Here is an 18,487-nt window from a genome sequence, read left to right as displayed (position 1 = left end):
TAGTATGTATTACTCGGGAGAGAGTGCATATTTAGGTAGTTGTTGAACAACATCACTCCTAACGTATATGAGGGATCAATACGAAGGGTTTAAAAGTCTGATTAGGGATGACGAAACCTTGGTGCGATCTGAGTGAGCTGTACTTAAGGCCAGCTAGCGTAATTCGGGAGAATATGTCTAGTATATTGTGGTAATTACTCGGGAGAGAGTTACGACAGTCAGAGTGCTCATGATCGGTAGAGAAGACTTAGGCAAATTTATGGAAGACGTAGCGGAAAGGATTCAGAAAATAGGGGAAATCATAACCTTAGATCATTCCAATTCTTGTCTACAACCCGTTCGTAATTAGTTATTATTTATTGCAGTTTCATTACCTAATATTTAGTTAGTAAATATCCAATTTGTTACTTAAATATTTCTGAATATTGATTACGTGAATTTGTGTGAGTCTAGTAGCTGCATTTAATAGGTTAATTCCCTGTGGGATTCGACTCCGGACTTATTGAATGGAATATATTTGAAACGACCGCTTAGTCCTTTTTATAAGGCATAGTTGGGTGTGATCATAAATCGTGCATGATTAATGATGAGAGGTTGATGTAACATAGGCTGGCTCGACTGGGTTAATTCAGTTGAGCGGCGGTCACGTTCCCCAAGTTCGGGTCGTGACAAGCTTGGTATCAGAGCTCAAGGTTTAAGAATCCTAAGGCATCATGGAGTTGTATCAGTACAGTCTCTCTTATCGGTGTATTGCAGGCCACACTTTATAATAAGGAGGCTACAATGACATTTAGGAAATGTTTCTCTTCTTCTACTCTAGATCGTTCGTTAAGGTTCTAAGTTAGTCTAGGAGTTCCTTTGTCAATATCAAGGAATATTTGCCCGTCGTGCCACAAAAAGAGAAAGGCCCAAGGATTAAAGGAATGGAACACATAGCAGGCATAATGTGTGAGGTGCCCAATTTTCCTCGCAATAGAGGAACGAGCCAACATCCTTCTCATAAGCAATAAATGTTGAAAGGTGGAGAGAGGCAATGCAGACTAAAATTGAGGCTCTTGAAAAAAATAAGACATGGGTGATTGAGAAATTACCACCTGGAAAGAAAGCGCTCGGATGCAAGTGGGTCTATAAAATAAAATATCATTCTCATGGTTCGATGGAGCGACTCTGTAACACTCCTCAAATAAAAAAAGAAAAAAGACACTTAAAATTGGGCCTAAGTCCCATAGAGTAGTCTGTACATGAGGGCAAGGAAAGGCTTAAGTCTTGGACTAAAGGGAGACAAAAGGCTTAAAAAGCCTTAAACAAGTCAGGTTGCTAAGAACTCTATGCGAACAAAAAAGAAGGTTTAAACTTCTGTTCATTACCGCAAATCTTATACGGAAAAGAGAAACAAAATGCTAAGAAATAGAGGCAGCAAGACTATTTAGCAGACACGGAATTCAAGGGTTCTTTACAAATCAATAATTCTTGAAATCAGGAATATAAAATTCCCTATTGTCAATTATCCAAAGTAGTAGTAGATAAGAATTGAATATTTAATTCCCTTCCTTCTATGTATCAACATTAAATTTCATGTTTAGGTGTGAAACTTTAAGATTAATTAAAATGCACCGGTTGTTGTAGAATCAATTATTTGATGGGTATAAATTGGACTGGGGCCTACGTATTGGCTCGAGGAGTTTTGAGGTGAGTTGATATAACCCTTTCACTAAAGTGGTTTTACTCACAAAAGCACGCATACAAGGTGTTTGATGAATTGCTTAAAATAGTTAATATGTACTTAATTGGAGCGAGTGAGTACCTATTGTTGATACCCAATTTTTCCCTCATATTTTACAAATATACATATATGTTTTCAAAATAGTGCACATGCATCATCATTGATTTACAAGCATGCACAAGTATTTTTCATAATTTTCCATAATTTTTAAAAGCTTTAAATCAATTTATTTCTGCATTTATTATATAAATATCCTCTAATTATCCTTCATATTATTTTTATGATTATTTAATCCTCTAAATTTATCATTTATACCAACATAACGTTTAAATATTTTTTACTGCCTTTTCATAATTAAATTTGTATTTTAAGGCTAAATTGTACATTTTGCAATAATAACCCATATGTACTTATGATTATATTATTTATGCAAAAAATAACCTTTTATATTTTTATAGTGCTACATAATTGTTTTAAATTATTTTTATGCACAAATGATATTTTTGTTATTTATTTATTATTTTTACAAATTGTTTATTTATTAAAATTAGGTATTTAAAATCTAGCCCCAATTTTACAATTAATTTCGGACCTAAGCTACCCAAACATAACCCAATTACCCAAGACCAATACACTTAGCCCAGTACCCTTACCCACTCAATTAAACCCGACCCAGTCCCGCTCAAATCCTAGCCGTTGATAAAAAATGATCAACGGCTCATAAACGCCGCCTCTACTCTCCTCCTCTGATGAACCCTAAGCCCGCCGCCTCTCCAAAATCCTCCCTAATCCCATTCCTAATGGGATTTTCCTCCCATTTACTTACCTTTTTAGCATATTTTCTTTATTTGGTGATTCTTTATGGAATAACTTAGTACTTGCCTAAACATGGCAAGTACCCCACTTTGATTTGGCCCTGATCTATGTTTACCTCTTGAATCTGGATGACCTTGAGTCCAAACGCATTACTTTTTACCGATTCTCTCGTATCTCGCTGATTCATACTTAACCCTAAAGGTTAGGGTTTCAGATTCTCTTTTGATTTGAACCTAAACTGGTTCAAACTTTGATTTTTAGCATTATCCTGTCTCTATTCTCTCTATTACCTGCGAATCTGCCTATTTTTGTCGATTTCTTTTACTTACCCAAATTAGGATTTCAGATCTTCTCTAATTGAACCAAATCTGGTTGAATTATATGTTCATTTTATGCAAATATGTGATTCTTTGCCTTATTTTCTGCCGATTTTGTGGTTTACCCAAATTAGGGTTTCAGACCCTTTTTTACTCGAACCACATCTGGTTCGATTCTGGGTTCTCTTGTATAGTTTCCTGTCCATGTTCATCTTTACGCATTGTGTGATTATTGTGTCCTTATTTCTCTGCCGATTTTATGTGATTTACCTAAAATTAGGGTCAACTTCTTTCCTTACTGATTTAAGTGCTTGCCCTTTTAGTGTCTGAATCAATTTTTTTTCCATGTTTATGTTTTAGTTTCCGCATTATTTAAACCCCTCCCCGTTCCCCTGTGATTTACCACGCATTATTCACAACTCACCCACTTACTCTAACATAGAGGTAAATGACATTACCTTTCTTTCATGAATCAAGTGCCCTCACACAACCAACGAGAGTAGTCCCACACAATAAAATTTAAGAACACTTAGGAACTCAAGATAGAAAGAATTCACTCACTCTCAGAAATAACATTCATATGCCACAAAAGATGCACCATAGGCTTGCCCGTAGTGTACTACTCTACTAATCGAGCTCATTCAGTCTAGGATCAAGTAGGACTTTATTTGGTTGTAATGTAGGCTGAGGGACGGGTAGGATACATTTAGATATAAGAGTGACTACACCTCCCTAAGCACTTTAATACATATACTTTAACATTCAAAACTCCATACTTATGTCAAACCATAACTCCACCTTCACATCAATATATATTAACTCCCCACTTCTTTAAGCACAATTACATCAAGAGTCACCACTATCAAATATTTTCACAGCAATACAACTATCTTTTTTTTTTTCAATTCAAGTGGCTCTTACTTTTTTCAAAACAGTGCACTTTTCTCCTTATTTCATTAGTTCCACTCAAAAGCCAAACGAACCACCCCACACTTTAACTTTTACAAAGTTCATAACAATTCAAGTGCTCATGAGAGGTGAAAAGTTCAAATAGATGGTTAATTCAAACAAATGAGTAAGTCTTGTAATGTGGTTGCCAAAGAAACAGGATTACAGGCTCAAAGAGGTTAACTATGATACATAACAATTAGGTGGGTAAAATATTTACATGGCTCAACAAAGAAACGCCTATATCACTTCCGAGACTGAACAAAACTACCATTTCGGTTTTCAAACACACGGGACAAGTTCTAGACATCGAATGGAATGCACAGAATAACACAAAACCTTACACACACATGGCACATAACTCACTCAGGATTGGACTCATCAAGTCACTATAGTCAAAGAAGTTAAGCAAAGATAAGATCATACAATTTAAGGTACTTATACAAGAGTCAAAAATTGAGCCTAAGCATCACAACTAAAGTACTCACTATTCTCAAGGCATGACAGAGTTAGAAGATATTGATTCAATTCAATTCACATCACCATGGCTTCTCTCCTAAAAAAACTAAAACTACCTACACCCGGTTCAAACAAAACCCTTGAAAAAGGAACCGCGGAACAAAGAAAAACCAAGGGGGAATTGCTACACTATCTACAAAGAAAATCTTTTTGTCCTTTCTCTTAGACTTACATCCCTCAAGAAAACTGTCTAGGAGATCCATCGTTGGGAAAAGTCTAAATATTTTTTTTCGTTTTTTCTAAAAAAAAATATTCAATTAAACTAACACAACTAAAATAGTATAGAAAGTCACTCAGACAATCTCCCCACCCCACACTTAAAATTGTGCAATGTCCTCAATGCACACTATAAATAACAAGAGGGTAAAAGAAACTCCCTGGTAGGCCAAAGGCCGAAGAATTAGCAGCTCACGGGATACTCAGACTTCTCCCACGTATGATCCCTTGTGCGGGTACCTCACACAAAGTTTCAACCACCTGCTCGCTTTTACACATGCCTATTAGCTTTGACTCCATGCTCCTACTCCTAAAAAACACAAAAATAATACTACAAAAAAAAATAACACAATAAAAAAATAAACAAAAGAAAAAAAATAAAAAATAAAAAATAAAATTGGGTTGCCTCCCAACAAGCGCTTGATTTAACGTCGCGGCACGACGCCATCACTTTCACCACTTTTCCTTCCACTTTGAGGATATAAATTGTGCCCCCAATTTTGCATCAATTTTTGTGTCACGTTCTTTGGGCGGTGGTGTGAAAATAAAGGAACCAAGCAATAGATATCGCATCTTGCACTTCTTGGCCCTTAAGTGAGGAATGTCGTTTTGTCTCCTTGGTGTGGCAAATTTCAGAATGTAAGGGTCTTGTTCTTCATCTATACGTCTCTACAAAGGCTCGATCTCCATGTCTTCATCCAAACAAAATGTAGAAAAATGTGTAGAATGAGGACCAACACGCCCCAACTCCAAAACTGCATTATTTTTGACATCCTCAGTAATACATACTCCCTCAACCTCGACATCATCAACAAAAACATGGTCTAGTGCTTGGTATTCTCGTTTTAGCTCCTCAATTTGGCCTAGAAGATCTTTTTCAGCTTCACACAACTCATCACTAAATTGTTGGGCGTTACACGCATCAACTTTTGCACTCAATTGTGCCTCTAAGTCGTGAATAAAACTTCCAAATTGGTCGATCTCTTGTCCCAGTTCAGCTCTTCCTTCTATAAATTGTTGCATCTCATTCATAATTTTCTCACGAAAACTTTCATATTCCTCTAATAATTTCCCGTGCATATCAAGAATGCGAACATCATGTTCTACATCATCCAATTTGTTACTCCTGTCAAACTCACAAGAATTATTAGAATCAACATACGAAGGGATTGGAGTAGGATAACAACACTTAGGACAATTATTCCAATTTCCATCACAAATAGTACATGATGGAGATGGTGCACACAACTCAGTATTTGGAATATTTTTACAATATTGCCACAAGTGGGGTCCTTTACAATATGGACAAGGATCACAAAAATAAGAATACTTACTATCCCACCACTTTTCGTTCAAAGATGCCATATATGAAAAGAAAAAAAAATATAATACTAACTACACTAGACTAAAATTAAAAACTTAAATAGATAAAAAGTAAAAATCTAATCTAGTAAAATAGTTAATTTCTAAGTCCCCGGCAGCGGCGCCAAAAACTTATTGCTCCCAAACGCACCCGCAAGTATACGTGGTCGACAAGTAATATAGTATAGTAAGTCCAGATATCGTACCTACAGGGACTTGTGATTAACTATCAACCAAATTAAACCAAACAATTAATCTATTCAAGCGAATCCTAAAGTATGAATATTTAACTAAAGATAATCTAGAGTAGTAAACTAAGAGATTAAAGAAAACAAGTTGGCAAATTATAGAGACGAATTTAATGTGAGTGAATATTCTAGAGCTATGGGTTAGCTAAAAATTCCGTTGAGTTTTCCACCTAAATCGTCTAATTAATTTATCTGATTTATTGATTGACAGGGTTAATATTGCTCGTAGCCTTCTCCCGAAGTACAACTCGCCTATTCAAGCTAACCTAACACCTATATTCCTATGGAATTAGGATTAACAAGAACGCATTTATAATTCCCGTATAATAACCAAGCAAGGCGATTAGGTATATTCCTATCCTAACCGCAAATCCGCTCCCCCTAAGAGTTAAGATCTTGCTCTACTCAATCTTATATGCAATCTAGAATTCCCTCTCCCGAGTTCAATCCTAGATTCGTAGATAGTATTCAATTGGTGATCAAGCAATCAAATAATTAAGCGCAAGATTGAATAAACAAACCAATATGATAAAATAATAAGAACAATTCAAGCTTCAGACTACAACGTTCATGTAACACCCAAAACTCTAGAACTAATAAACTATTAAATTAAAGGAAGAGAAGAGAAGAAAAACTAGTTAGAAGCCTCCTCCAAGCGTGGTGTTAGATATCACCAAAAGCGGCATCCTCTCCCGTCCAAAAATTACTCTAAAAACGTTCTCTCATGTATATATACCAAGTAGGGTTGGGGCCAAACAATTATACCTTCTCCAATGTGAAAAAGGACACTTTTCCCGGGTGACTAGCGCGAGCTCGCGCATCCTTCGCGCGGTCTTCGCGCACCTTTCTGCCTCGGCTTGTAATACGCGCGAACTATGCGCGACTTCGCGCGTTCTTTGCGCGTTTTTCACCCTGTTCCGTTCCGGATTTGGAATGACGTAAAACATGAAAATTGTAGCCCTTTGAGTTAGTTTTCCAACCATATATTGTGGAGCCAAAATAGAGTTCTGAGCAAAAAGTTATATTTATTTTACTAGACAGTGCACAATCTGCCTACTGAAGTCTTCGTTCGCTCTAACTATCATCCGTTGACCCCCAAACGCGAACCCGGCTTAATTCCTTGAACTTTTACTCAGACTTCAAAGCTCCAAATCACTTGAATTCATTCCATAACATCTATATAGCTCGGAATCACTCCTACAAGGCATAAAACACACAGTTAGTGCAAAACACTAGCGATTAAAGCTCAAACTCAATCAAAGTGCAGTAAATTAGAGTGTAATAAGCGACTAAAATACACAATTATAGCCTATCATCACAGCCACCTAGGTCTCCGTACCAACAATGCCGCTATGCAACTAAGCCGCTAGCCACCCCTGAACCCGTGCAACAAAAACCACAGCAAGTGTAGCATGAGTACGAAAATAACATGTACTCAGCAAGTATCCCGCCTAATCTCGAAGAAGTAGAGACGAGAGGTCAACTTCGACACTTACTAGTGCTCCAATAATGGTACATCAATAATATGACAAATCGAAGATTTATATAAACATGATTGTAATTCAATAGAGTGAAACAAGTAAACAATTCTTTTTTTTATGTGAAATTCCCAAATTTTCTTTTTTCATCATTTAAACATATATTCTCAAGCCGGGAAGAAGCAATATCAACTTCAATTAATTTCAAGGCAAGCAATACTAGCATGCGCAAATCATGCCGAAGACGTACGGCCCGATCCAAAAATATTTAAACTGTGCACTGCCAGAGGGTCGAATGGCGCGAACCATGGATGCATCTATTACTCCGCTCGCGAATCACACATGCGACGCGGTCAAATACAAATAACAATCACCCTGCTCGCGAATCATACGTGCGACTCATGTACACATAGAAACACATATTCAAACAGTCAATCACGACTTCATCTAGGAAACAATTGTTCAAGGAGGTGTACATTTCTCATTTACAAGTCAAGAAAATGAAGGTTAACTCTTTTAGAAAATTATTTGCCACTTCGATATGATTTAAGCAAATTAAACCATCAATAAAGTTACAATTATTAATAGTAAGCATGCTCTTGGGTCCTAGACTACCCGGATATAGGCATAATAGTAGCTACGCACGGACTCTCGTCACCTCATGCGTACGTAGCCCCCACAAGTAGCAGCACATATGTTCAATTAATTCACCTATGGGGACAATTCCCTCTTACAAGGTTAGAAAGGAGACTCACCTCTCTCCGAAGTTCCATAACCGGTATTCCACGCCCTTCCGAAGACTCAAATCGATGCACAACGCTCCAAAACTATCCAATAATTATGCAAATCCATTGATATATGCTCAATTACTCGTAATAATCCACTTTATAACAATTCCTAACCCCGATCGAAAAGTTGACAAAATCGCCCTAGGGCCCACGCGCCCGGATTCCGAAATTTTTCGAAGATAAAGTTTACCCATAACCTCACGAACTCAAATATATAATTTACTCTCAATTCCATGACCAAAATCATGGTTAAAATCCAAGAATACTAAATTTTCTAGGTTTTCCTCAAACCTTCAAATTTCTACCAATTGACATGCTAAAACCCATACATAATCAATGTATTTAACTCAAGATAGGTGGGGTTAGCTTACCTTGTTGTTGATGATGAAAAACCCCACTTGAAGCTCTCCAAATCGCCCACACAAACTGAAAATGGGAGAAAAATGACCACCTCCCATTTTTTAAAATAACAAACTGCCTCCAGCATTTCCGCACCTGCGATGCACCAGCCGCACCTGCAGAAATTACCATCGCCGGTGCGGTCTCAGCGAACTCGCTCAAGTCCGCTTCTGCTGAGCCATGACCACTTTTGCGGAAGATTCGCCGCACCTGCGGCCCCAGCCAAGCCCAGCCATTTTCCGCTTCTGCGACACAAGGGCCGCATCTGCGGCTCCGCACCTGCGGCCCAAGTCTCGCAGGTGCGGTTACACCAGCAACCAACAACTTCATTTCTTCCTCCAAATCCCAATTCGATCTGTTAACCACCCGGAATCCACCCGAGGCCCCCGGGACCCCAACCAATCATGCCGACCAGTCCCAAAACAAATTACGGACTCGCTCGAGGCCTCAAATCATATCCAACAACGCTAAAATCAGGAATCGACCTCCAATCCAAGCTTAATGAACTTTAGAAATTTCAAACTTCTACATTCGATGCCGAAGCCTATCAAATCACGTTCGATTGACCTCAAATTTTGCACACAAGTCATATTCCACATTACAGACCTACTCCAACTTGCGAAATCGGAATCCGACCCCGATATCAAAAAGTCCACTCCCGGTCAACTTCTCATAAACCTTAAAATTTTTATCTTTACCCAAATGGCTCCAAAATGACCCACGGATCTCCAATTTCACTTTTGATCGCGCTCCCAACACCAGAATCACCATACGGAGCTATTCCCAGACTCAGAATCCCAAACGGACATTGGTAACACTGAGATGCACTTCAACCCAAACTTATGAAATTCTTCCAAAAATGCTGACTTCCACAATAGGTGCCAAAACATTCCCGGGTCTTCCAAAACCCGATCCGGACATACACCCAAGTCCAAAATCATCATACGAACCTGCTGGAACCTCCGAACCCCGATTCCGAGGTCTTTTACTCAAAAATCCAATCTTAGTCAATTCTTTCAACTTAAAGCTTCCGAAATGAGAATTCTCTCTCCAAATCAACTTCGAACTTCCCGGAATTCAATTCCGACCACGCGCACAAGTCATAATACGTGAAGTGAAGCTACTCAGGGCTTCAAAACGTTGCGCGACGCGCTAGAGCTCAAAATGACCGGTCGGGTCGTTACATTCTCTCCCACTTAAACATACGTTCGTCCTCGAACGTGCTGGGAACTGCACTGGAGTTGTCCGAAATCACTGTTTACACCTTGAGCACCTACCCGTGCTACCACAGCTCAGTTGAGCACATTAACTCGATCAAATCTGAAGATATTCTATTTTCTTCAAACAATTAAGCTTAGAACCTAATTCCAACATCCGGAATTCTCCGCCAGGCCTGCTTCCAACATATGAACAGCGCAGCAATCATTACACGAGGTACCACAACATGACAGCATACCTTTGCTGAATTCTCACCATGCACCACATGGTTCACAGGACCATAATAACATTCTCTGATCATAATAACCAACATTCCACGAATTTGATGCTCACAACGTACCTCATGATATATATAAGTCTTGTTCCAACTCTTGCAACACCGCCACGACAGAAGAGACGTGTAGAAATCCATAACCAACTGCCAAGCCAACAAATCATTGAGGCTACACTCTTGACAAGGACATTACCTCGTTCTGAACCAAATAATGATCTTTGCTCTTTAATATACTTCATACAATCCGATTGCACTGATCCTAGATCCAATAACCTTGTCTCACCCAGCACAAACTGCTCAGGCAACAAGCCACCCCAGACATGACCAAAAGTCTCATATGATTCCACAATGTGCCAATAGGCTACCAACTCGAACGTGATACATAAGAAAGACGAACTCTGGAAGGGACTACTCCACTCACGCAGCTAATATGAACTTTCCTCAGAAAATGGAAACAAAACACACAGAATAGAATATAAGGGACTGCAATCGTCATCACACTGTTGCGGCGTGCGACCAGATCCAAACTACATACCCATGGCCGTGTGCCACCCGATCCACACATAAATTCACATAAGGAGATACACATCGAGCTAAATTGCTCACTAATACAAAATACCGGATATCGGTCATAAGCACGCTAAGTGCATAACACCATCCCTGAGGGGACATATAGCGCCATAGGCTAACAAACTCAAGCACAACTGGGGTGCGATATATGTTCTGAAACTAAAGAGCCATCCTGCTCACATAACACCATCGCTACGCGGAAACCTCCACACATAAGAAATTTACCAAGCCGTTTCGCAACTCAAACGGCACAATATAGCATTACATGAAGTAGCCGACAAAGAATTAACATCCAACGTTCGAATATTCCTTCATAAGGAGAGCTATGCTGAAATGAACACATTCAGCCTGATATAGAGCCCACATTCATAGTTAAATTCATCCACAGACCTCAAGCCGATTCTGATCGTATCGAACTAGGCCAAAAATCTTTCTGAGTACATAATAACCCCTTTCTTCCCATAACACACAAGAACTACCATCATAACCGAAGTAATCCTCCACAGTCCACAACCCAATAAACTGAGTGCCCTCCAGGCATAAATTCTCAAATTAACCATATCACCACAATCTTCATACTTGGTCTCATTCTCCAATCAATCAAGTGACTACATGCCACACTTATACAATCTTCCCGTGGGGCACGCTCCCACGATCTTTCTGTAACAAATAACAAGCCTGCATATCCATGCTACCGGCCGCACTAACACTGAAAGGCGATCAAGAATCCATAACCAGGATGCAAAGCCTCTTTCACAAAACACCGATCCCAGGTGACGCTGAGGACAGTGCCAGCTTACTTTAATCATTCAAACTCCCTTTCATGCTCATCCGAGCTCAGGATATCCTTGTCAACATCAAACCGCGACCTTGGTCCTTACCCTCAAATTTCATACCGCTCACTGCAGCTAACAAGCCAGCATGCGATAGCACAAGAATTTCATTACAACTCCTGAACCACTAATATGGTAAACACTTCCTCACATGGAAGCTTTTTACTTATATCATTCCAAGAGAACCATAGCAACACACGAGTGAATTCTCACAACCGTAGAAGATGCAATTCTTCAAGTAGTGGCCTAAACCACCATAGCCCCTTCCAGGATCCGCCTACACATAGCAAGCCATAATACCCTGAATCATTAACCACATTCACATGCCAGACCTTCTCACCAGATAGCCAGTAGGATTCTTTGCAGAAGCTTCGCCAACCACGCGACAGCTGATCTGCTCACAGGAGTTAACCCACCTGTGGAGATTTCACGCTGACATCTTCCAACGTCGCTGCACGGGGTACAATAACTACGACATCAATAACTCATCTTGAGCTCGTGCTCATCCACCAGCTGCACAAGTCCATTCACTCCTCATGGACATTAATTAAATGTGCGACAATATCTACCAATTCAAAGTTTTGTTGCATCCTTCTTCACATCAAGCAGCTCCCTTCTGTCATATCAAATCTCCCGCCGTTATGCTAGCCAATATTTCAAATTAAGCTCTTAAACCCAATCACCATCCACTAAAATTCCCAAATCACTCCAAACTTTTCTCAGGGGTGTAGTTATCCTGCCACTGAATCCACGTGTTGCTCTGCCACTCTCCCACTTAGGCCAAACCCTTTTTCTTTAAGCAACTATTCGACTTTCGCTTCTTACACCTGGCCTTCTAGAAGTTTAACCACCGCACGACACTTCCCACACGTCCTTCCTCATCCTTTGCTGCTCAGCTGATGCCTTAGATCAAAATCTATCTCGGTAGCACTTTGAACCAATAGACCGCTTCTAACTTTAAACCTTTTTGAAGATCATCCTTTCTCGAACCGTCGCCATTAGAGCATTGATTCAATCCTAAACTACCGCACCCCGCGATCCTTGACTGCCGCTTCTTCAATACTACCTCGCAATATCCCGCCCCAAAGGCGATTTGAAGTAAACTATAACACCGGCGAACTTAACTTATTCCATTGAGGACGACGACACCGCGTCGCATATAAAAATTCTACCACACTTGAAATCACCAAGTCTCGTTACTCCTTCGATCCAATTCTGGACATTCATAGGCCAATTGCTTTTCTCCACCGGAAATGAAATAAGGAATCCCAGAATCATGCACTGAGTAGACCTCCTTTCAAGCCATACACTGCTTCCACGCATGGACACACATCCCACCATCACATCAAATACCATGCGATAACCATTCATGAGCATCATAGCAACCTGTGCATAGCCTCAAAGCTCTTAGGAGTGCAGCTACCGAGCTGAAATGACAGAATATCCTTCCACAAGGCGACGACAATAGCTCAAATAACCACGCAGGGAGAAACATCCCGCACCACATTCGTAGTACCATTATAATTACTCACTCGTCGATTCATGACCAGCGCTTCGCGTCACATAAGATTGAATGGAAAGGAAATGAAGGCATAAGCCTTAAAGGGAATCAAATCGCACGATGAGGAATCAAGAAGGGAAGTGCTCCTAACAACCCTGTAGCCTCTCGAAGATAAGTACAGACGTCTCCGTACCGATCCACAAGACTCTACTAGACTTGCTCATGACTCGTGAGACCTAAGTGAATCTAATGCTCTGATACCATGTTGTCATGACCCAAAATCCACTAAGGGTCATGATGGCGCCGGACACCACTGTCAGGCAAGCCAACCATAAATACTTAATGAAATTCTCATTTAAATAATTGTGAAAACTCTGATTTTTCTTCAATTTTACTAGTAAAAGATACTCATTTAAGATTAAATAGGAAAGTCAAGAAATCAATATAAAATACCCCATAATCATCCCAAAACCCGGCGTCACAAGTGCACGAGCATTTACTAGGGAATGAAATAAAATACAGTAACTGTCCGGAAAACAAGATGGACAGGAATGAAAATACAGCACAATACTCTGAAGGAGACTCTACAGGCTGCGGGCCGTCTCGATAAATGCAGCTCACCTATGTATCCGTACCAACCATGCCGCTATGCCACTAAGCCGCTAGCCACCCCTGAACTTGTGCAACAAAATGCACAGCAAGTGTAGCATGAGTACGAAAACAACGTGTACTCAGTAAGTATCCCGCCTAATCTCGAAGAAGTAGAGACGAGAGGTCGACTTCGATACTTACTAGTGGTCCAATAATGGTACATCATTAATATGACAAATCGAGGATTTACATAAACATGATTGTAATTCAATAGAGTGAAACAAGTAAACAATTCTTTCTTTTATGTGAAATTCCCAAATTTCCTTTTTTATCATTTATACATATATTCTCAAGCCGGGAAGAAGCAATATCAACTTCAATAAATTTCAAGGCAAGCAATACTAGCATGCGCAAATCATGCCGAAGACGTAGGACCCGATCCAATAATATTTAAACTGTGCACTGCCGGAGGCTCGAATGGCGCGAACCATAGATGCATCTATTACCCCGCTCGCGAATCATACATGTGATGCGGTCAAAAACAAATAACAATCACCCTGCTCGCGAATCATACGTGCGACGCAGGTACACATAGAAACACATATTCAAGCAGTCAATCACGACTTCATCTAGGAAACAATTGTTCAAGGAGGTGTACATTTCTCTTTTACAAGTCAAGAAAATGAAGTTTAACTCTTTCACAAAATCATTTGCCACTTCGATATAATTTAAGCAAATGAAACCATCAATAAAGTTATAATTATTACGAGTAAGCATGCTCTTTGGTCCTAGACTACCCGGACATAGGCATAATAGTAGCTACGCACGGACTCTCGTCACCTCGTGTGTACGTAGCCCCCACAAGTAGCAGCACATATGTTCAAGTAATTCACCTATGGGGACAATTCCCTCTTACAAGGTTAGAAAGGAGACCCACCTCGCTCTGAAGTTCCATAACCGGTATTCCACGCCCTTCCGAAGACTCAAATCGATGCACAACGCTCCAAAACTGGCCAATAATTATGCAAATCCATTAATATATGCTCAATTACTCATAACAATCCAATTTATAATAATTCCTCACCCCGATCGAAAAGTTGACAAAATTGCCCACGCGCCCACGCACCCGGATTCTGAAATTTTTCAAAGATAAAGTTTACCCATAACCTACGAACTCAAATATATAATTTACTCTCAATTCCATGACCAAAATCGTGGTCAAAATCCAAGAATACTAAATTTTCTAGGTTTTCCTCAAACCCCCAAATTTCTACCGATTTACATGCTATAACCCATACATAATCAATGTCTTTAACTCAAGATAGGTGGCGTTAACTTACCTTGTTGTTGATGATGAAAAACTCCACTTGAAGCTCTCCAAATCGCCCACACCAACTGAAAATGGGAGAAAAATGACCATCTCCCGATTCTTAAAAGAACACACTGCCTCCAGCATTTCCGCACCTGCGGCTCCGCACTTGCGAAAACTACCATCGCAGGTGCGGTCTCAGCCAACTCGCTCAAGTCCGCTTTTGCGGAGCCATGACCACTTCAGCGGTCTCGCTTCTGTGGAAGATTCGCTGCACCTGCGACCCCAGCCAAGCCCAGCCATTATCCTCTTCTACGACACAAGGGCGCTTCTGCGGCTCCGCACCTGCGGCCCAAGTCTCGCAGGTGCGATTACACCAGCAACCAGTAACTTCAGTTCTTCCTCCAAATCCCAATTCGATCCGTAAACCACCCGGAATCCACCTGAGGCCCCCGGGACCCCAACCAATCATGCCAACCAGTCCCAAAACACATTACGCACTCGCTCGAGGCCTCAAACCATATCCAACAATGCTAATATCACGAATCGACCTCCAATCCAAGCTTAATGAACTTTAGAAATTGCAAACTTCTACATTCTATGCTGAAGCCTACCAATTCACGTCCGATTAACCTCAAATTTTGCACACAAGTCATATTCGACATTACGGACCTACTCCAACTTCCGAAATCGGAATCCGACCCCGATATCAAAAGTCCACCCCCGGTCAACTTCTCGTAAACCTTCAAATTTCTACTTTAGCCAAATTGCACCAAAATGACCCACGGATCTCCAATTTTACTTCCGATCACGCTCCCAACACCAGAATTACCACAGAGCTATTCCCGGACTCGGAATCCCAAACGGACATTGGTAACACTGAGATGCACTTCAACCCAAACTTATGAAATTCTTCCAAAAATGCTAACTTCCACAATAGGTGCCAAAACGTTCCTGGGTCTTCCAAAACCCGATTCGGACATACGGCCAAGTCCGAAATCATCATACGAACTAGCTGGAACCTTCGAACCCCGATTCCGAGGTTGTTTACTCAAAAATCCAATCTTAGTCAATTCTTTCAACTTAAAGCTTTTGAAATGAGAATTCTCTCTCCAAATACCGAACTTCCCGGAATTCAATTACGACCATGCGTACAAGTCATAATACCTGAAGTGAAGCTACTCAGGGCTTCAAACCGCTATGCGATGCACTAGAGCTCAAAACGACCGGTCGGGTCGTTACATGTGAACTCTGACACATTAAGACTTGGGCCTTAGTCTTTCCTTGAACTGTTTTTGATCAATCTCTCTAGTATGAGCACTGCCCTAGGTTCTTGAAGCCCTTGGGAACTCTCACACACTAGGGATGTGGGTTATGTATGCTCAGCATTGATATATGGGTGAATCACTCAACAACTGGTTATATGAACATGGGCTTTAGAGCTATTGTGAGTTGAATGCCTGGCCTGTCCAGGTGTATTTGGGCCTGTTGTAGGCTCCCTATAGTTTATTCATTTTGTAATTTACTACATTAATTTTTGGTCTGTACTAATTATTTTGTAACAACAATTCTGGGGTGTTAGTGATATTGGGAAGGTTTTCTTGTTTTTTGCAATTAATTTTGGGTAGAAATCCTACATATAGGTCCAATAATGTGTTATTATATGTAATGTGCTAAAAATCCTGCTTATAGGTCTAATAATGTGCTATTATATGTGATGTGTTAGACATCATACGTATAGGCACCTTATTATGTTTAATCATTCTATACGGGCTACCATGCCTGTAGAACTAATGCTTTGTTCTATTATGTTTTGCTTTACTAGAAACCATGCCTATAGGAAATAGTGTGATCCAATATGTGTGCAAAATGCCTGTTTACATACTGTTCTTACAAATTGTAGAGATTATGCCTATAGGATCTAAAACTGGATCAAATTGTAGAGATCATGCCTATAGGATCTAAAACTGGACCAAATTGTAGAATGCACGTTACAGGCCTGAATTTGTTTAATTATCAGTTCTGCCCGAGCTTCCAAATACTGTGCAGTTACCCTCACTAGAAAACATGCCTATAGTATTCAAAAAAATATTTCTGGACCCGTTTGTGTGACCTGCCACTATCTAATATCGTATAAAACACCTAGATACCATGCTAATAGGCTTAATCGTATTATGCTAAAATCACTAGGCAAACCTATGTAGGTTCTACTTATCGCACTAAGAAACTGATTTTGTGCATGACTGTTTGTTTGTTCATTCAATATCACATAGATATTTTGCCTATAGGATTCCGAAATTAATAAAATCTGTCAATGTTAACCAATTTGGCGTGCATTTGATGTCTAAATGCGGAGGCTAACTTGAGCCAATACTTGTTTCTATTTGAAAGTCCTAACTGTTTTGTCTGTCGCCTAGTATTTTTCCCTTTTGAGCAACCTAAGTTATGTTCTATAACCACCATGAAGTAGAGGTCCAAATGCCTCTTGGACCATAGGCATGGGACGGGTAGTGCACGCATAAGGCACGGTTTAGAATCAACTTGTGCGCTTTAGGTAACAACTTAAAGACAGTAATCGGGTAGTAGGAGATGATAGTCTGTGCTCACTGAATAATATGAGTAACACCCCTATCTCGAGGGAGTTATGAAGTATTATTTATGTTGCACGGGGTGATCCTTTAGGCTAAAAAATATAGGACCCCCTCCCCTTTGTATTTCAATTGTTTATCCACGTTTAGTAATTCCTTGTTTCTTAGCTTTGATCACATAGACTAATTCATATAATTGAGTTCGGCCGGAACCCACAATTGTGGACCTCGAAAAGTGCCTAACACCTTCTCTTTGAGGTAATTTCGAGCCCTTACCCGATCTTTGGTGATGCAAACTGGTCAAACAAAATTATTTGCAAATAGGTGCCCAAATGCACCTTAATCCGTTAGGTGGCGACTCTCTTTTTTAAAACCCTTCCTTAAAAGAGTTGTCACGTGTCGAAACCCGATTTCGCGAGAAAAAGGGGCGCGACACCAATTAACTTAGAATTGTTCTAGCTAAAGTTTAGATGAGTTATTATGATATATGTGCATAAATTTTCAGATTTTTGTGCTATTCTTATATACCATTTTCATGTTGGAAATTTATGAAGAAGCAAGAATCTTTATAAATACTTTTGAATGTTTATTTCATTCTTATGCCATGCCTTACATTTAAGGATACCAGTATGAGTATGTTGAAAAGATTTAGCCTTGAAAAGTCACAAGAAGAAGTGTTAGGAAGAAAAGATTCTGGGAGTATCCTTTATTCTGAGTAGGGGTCATCGTCCAGGCCGCGGGTCCTGACCAAGGCGTTGACTTCCTGAAATTACTTGTACCAAAGTAGGG

This window comes from Nicotiana attenuata, unplaced genomic scaffold, assembly GCF_001879085.1.
Source record: "Nicotiana attenuata strain UT unplaced genomic scaffold, NIATTr2, whole genome shotgun sequence".
NCBI classification, from domain to species: domain Eukaryota; kingdom Viridiplantae; phylum Streptophyta; class Magnoliopsida; order Solanales; family Solanaceae; genus Nicotiana; species Nicotiana attenuata.
This window is presented reverse-complemented; position numbering follows the sequence as displayed.